A 4,980-nucleotide genomic window follows, 5' to 3' on the forward strand; every position below is an offset into this window, starting at 1 on the left:
AATGAATTTAGAAGAAAAATAAAAATATTAAGATATTTCTCTTCAGGACAACCATTGCACATTTGGTTTTGTTTTGGAGGGGAGACACAAACACACAGAGCAGGAATACTTTCCAATTGAAAATACACAAAACAAATAAAAGTGGGAACAGTTCAGCACCTAGATAGCATTTTCCATGTGTTGTTGATAAACATTATCTCAGTTTCCCTCAGCATTTACTTCACTAGCCAAACCCTCAAAATCTGGTATCTAGGAAGATTACCTCACAAAAACTTCTGAAAAAAGCCTATTAAGCAGTGGCATTGTGCTGCCTCAATTTCTGTATCTCTCCCATCTGCAAGCCATTTCTATGAAGAAAATCTTTGTTTCCAAAGCTTGGCTTCCTAAAGCTCATTTGTTCCCAAACACAACAGCGCCTTGATGCTGTTTACAGCAGGGCAGGCGAAGGCTGGGCTGGCTCAGCAGCCTCAGGGAGATGTTACAGGGTGTCCCATCCCTCTGCCAGCACTCCCTGGCCCCTGGGAGGGCAATGCCAGTCACCTCCACTCAGGCTAGCAATGAGGGGTTTAACACAGACCCAAACCTCGGCGCTAGGACAGACACACATCCACCACAGCCCCTTTATCAGAGTTCTTTTGTAACTACTAAATCCAGATTTGAGCTGTTATTCCTGTGGGTTTTCATGTGCTTGCACTTGTTCATCAAGAGGAAAGGACGGCAACAAGGTCAGAGTGTTTTCCTTCTTCAATCTTATCAAGATCTCAGAAGCAGTGACATTAAAGTGGCCCAGTTTGATAAACTTTTCAGCATAGGAAAAAGAAGCAGCTGCTCTTAATAGGACACAACTCATCTCCCTTTAACTTCACATGAGCATCTTCAAAACATCTTAAAAATGAAAGAGCTGCATATGCAACTGTTTTCATTTTCTTTTCGAGGTGGGTGCTGAACTATCCACATCTCACAGGAAATAATTAAAAATATTAAAAGTAAGAATCCCTGGAGTTAATGTAAGAAGGAGGAAAGAAGTGGGCAATGCAAGTGCTCTCTGAGTACCTCTACTGGTTCATTTACACAAATTGATAAAGAATGGAAAAGTCAGTGCTGTATAATTTCCATGCTACTCTCCCTTCAGGAACAAAGGAGGCACGTGAGAAATAAAAAAATACAAAGTGCAGTCATGTTTCAAATGGAAGATGTAAAATTCTTCAAAAGGAATAAATCAGCTTAATAATGAAGTACTTACATGTCTTCTCCCTACCCACCTTACAAAGGGATGTCCCCATATTTTCTGTATGAATTTACTTATATATATGTGTAAATCTATACATACACAGAAGTGGTATGGCCTTACACTCCATTTAAGGATATTTTGCTACATTGGTGAGAGTGCAAAGCAATTGCTTCTTTCAAATCAGTATTTTTACATCATGAAGACATAAACCTGTAACTTAGACAATTTGCATGACCACACAGCCACAGTGACAAATTATTTTTCTGGCTTGTAAAAAATTTTAAAACAGAAGTTCTATTTCAGCAGTTTGAAGATGGAATGTAAAGTTTCTGCTGTTAAATGTATATAAAAATATATTTATTGAATCATACATTCATGCTGATTCCAATAAAAAAAAAATAAAGATTTTTTCTGAAATTTCTCTCCATGGATTTTTACTGCTGGTGGTTCCATGCAGCAGCTGGAAACACAGAAAAATGTATTTCTTGTACTGTTTTGCAAGTTAGGACATTATTTATACATAGCTTTAAAATTCTTTGGTAGATGGAGTGACCTTGGTGCAAACACCCAAAATGACATTTCAGAATGCAGGAGGATTGCCTCTTATACTGAATCACAAAGATAGTCACTAAAATGTATTTTTCCTTCCACTGTCAGGTGCTTTGTCAAGTCTGAAATATCACCAGTGGAACAGTAGATCCCTCTTGGCTTGGCAAATGGCATTTTGTGACACAAAACAGAAGGCCAGCATCCTGCCCTTCAAATCTACTCTGAGAACATGCATTACTCTAACAACTATCTTTAATTAAGATGAAGTTTCAAAGAATTTTACTCCGTTTCATGTCTCATAACCAAAAAAAGTTACTAATGGACCACCTTGCCCCGTTATTCCATATAATATGCAAATAAAGATCTTACTGTTGGGAAATTAAATCATCAGTGAGGCAAATCCTTCCTCCCACAGCACACACAGCTTAAAACTTTGCACAGTGTGTGCTCTTATCCCTAAGAAAAACCTTGGAATGGAGCAAAAACAGTTGAACAAACTGTGTTTAAGAATAGGCCCTTCCACAATGTGCAGAATAAGCAGCTGCAGAGATCAACTGCAGATCTCCCCACCTGCACCCAGAACCGTCCTTTTCACTATGGACAGTCAACTCCCAGCTCTCAAAGCCATCTCTGTCCTGTGGCACCAGGGGAAGTTCCTCAGATTCAAGTCAGAGCTCACTGTCACCACCCAGGCTGTTTTCTACCTAAAACAGAGTAAATCCTTTCTGCCAAGCTCTGCTTCCAGCAGCAAGCTCACCACTTCCACACTCACCTGTATGTGGACACTGGACACCCAGGAACACCAGAGCTTCAGTGTGAGCAAATTTAAAGAAAAATAAGAGAAAAGGGCCCTGCAGAGCAAGAAAGGGATCCCACTCTGAATCCTTAAATGCAGAACCAACATCTGCATTCCCAAACACACAAAGATCTCAGTTCAGCTTTACAAAACAGCCCCACACATCTGCTGGTACAGCCCAGTACTTCAGAACATGTTTCTCTGTGCTCAAGGGGTAACAAAACCTTTTTAATTGTGCAATGCTCTTGAAGGCAGGCAGCAGAGGCAGAATATGGCTTCCAGTTCTGGTTTGGGTGCTACAAAAGCAAGTGAAATGCCCTTCTTTTTACTTGTCTTATACTATTAAGATCAGCCAGAAGAGGCTGGATCACAGCAGTCAGACATGAAACACTGTACTCTCAGAAGGGCAGATCAAAGTATCATGATCATGAAGGTTATTCCAAATCTGTCCATGTGGCTGCTATGGGTGCAAAAGTTGGATAGCTCTAGACAGTTTTTCTTCACTTCCCAACTCCCTGCAGAGCATTTCTGTACCACCACCTCCTTGTCTTGACTGGAGGCACTAGAGAGGAGACACATACACAGTCTGATTCATTTCAGACTGTAGCATTTGGTTCCTGGAAAGACCTGGGCTACCTTGGTTATTGGAGGTCAGCCTTGGAGCTCGTGTAGCCCACTGGAGCCAGCTGAGGCAAATCAAATCATGGTTTCTTCACTGTCGCCTTCAAGAATGTATGCAAAGCACTAGAGGCCTTAGACAAGGGAAACTGAGGTTCTAACAGTACAGCAAGGCAGCAATCAGAAGGGCTGGAGGCTGCAGAAAGCCTAAACATCAACACCAATGTTCAACATTTTACAGCAGGTCTCTTCAGAGGACTTTGCTATTAGTGAGAGTCACAGAGCCACCACAATGCAAATACCAAGAGTCACTCTACAATATAACTTGTTTTGGAGAAGTATTTCTTTACAAGACATTCCAACAGGATTTTATGTAAATATTTTATTTTGCCTGTCATCTTGGGACAAGAACATGACTTTCTGGGTCAACATACTGAGTATGATTCATATGAGAACAAACACACACATCACCCTTTTAAAATTCTTTACTGACACTCTTCTTTCAAATCAGACAGAACTGTCCAGCTCCCACTACAGAAATGGGGGTTTCAAGCTTACGGATGCTTTTGCAGATTTGGTTAAGAGCTATAAAAGCTTCTATTAAAAGCACTTTGATAAGTCTGAAGTGCAACCTGTTACTGCAGTCTTCGGATTTAATGTCAAGAACAGTAGAAACCCAACACAGGGGCAAAAAATACATCACAAACAAGAAGGACGGGGTTCAATGAAATATCTCCATTGCATACTTTCACCTCACAGGCACTCCTGATAGGAAAAATGCAGACAGCTTTTGTTTTTTTTAAAAAATACCAGTTACCACCAGAAGAGGAAACAGCAGAATTTCCCCAAATGCTGTCTGTGAGAGCACAGCACAGCTCACACTCGCCCCAGTTCACTAAGGTATCAAATCTCCAGGTACAGATGGTAAGCAGGCCGATCTGAGACACAGTTGTAAGGAGGGAAGGGACAAACAGTGTAACAAATGCAAAGAAAAATAAAACAAACCAACACTCTAGCAACATTTAGTACAACCAGTTTCAACCAGTAAGTCTGGCAAGGAAAAGGCAAAACATGACTGTTTGGGACAGGTAATACCGAGGGCAGCTCTGCTCCAGAGCTTACAGCAAGCACAGGTGATGATACACTGCACACTCATTATAGTCACAAACCAAGAAACATGGAAACAGTGAAACCTGACACAGATCAGCAAACTTCCTACACAGCTCTTTTGTGCTGCCAAGAGACCTGGAGGTCTGGTGTAGACACAAATCCACCACTTTTTTCCAGTTGTTTAACACCTGGCATTACAGAAATACTGCTTTGGTGCAGCACCATCTCACAGGATCTCTTAGACTGAAATTACCCAGTTTTGTATTTCATTTTCAGTTTCATCTTCTTTCAGAGGTGGTGGAGAGCGTTCAGCATCTTAACACCAGGACAGACAAGCACCTTCCATACTTCTGGCAAGAATTCCTTCTTATCCACTTCAGGTCTGAAGCAAGGAATGAAGTACTGCAAAAATAACTATTACTTACAGCAACTGCAACTGTAAACGATGTGACACAAGTATTTCTGCTTTGCTTGTACTTTTGCAATGGTTACAAGACCTGCCCAGCTTCAAGTTATTAACTTCTGCATCCATAAAGTTATTTGTTTTCAATAATTTAAATGCAGCCAAAGTGATGCACAGAAGGTATTAAAATCTTTAGCTACAACCACCTCTACCTTGTAAACCTAGTGACTGAAGAGCCTCTTCCCCTGGGAAAAACTCCAACATACTCTTGAC

The sequence above is a fragment of the Cyanistes caeruleus genome, chromosome 15 (genome assembly GCF_971803275.1).
Source record: "Cyanistes caeruleus chromosome 15, bCyaCae1.hap1.1, whole genome shotgun sequence".
Taxonomy (NCBI): domain Eukaryota; kingdom Metazoa; phylum Chordata; class Aves; order Passeriformes; family Paridae; genus Cyanistes; species Cyanistes caeruleus.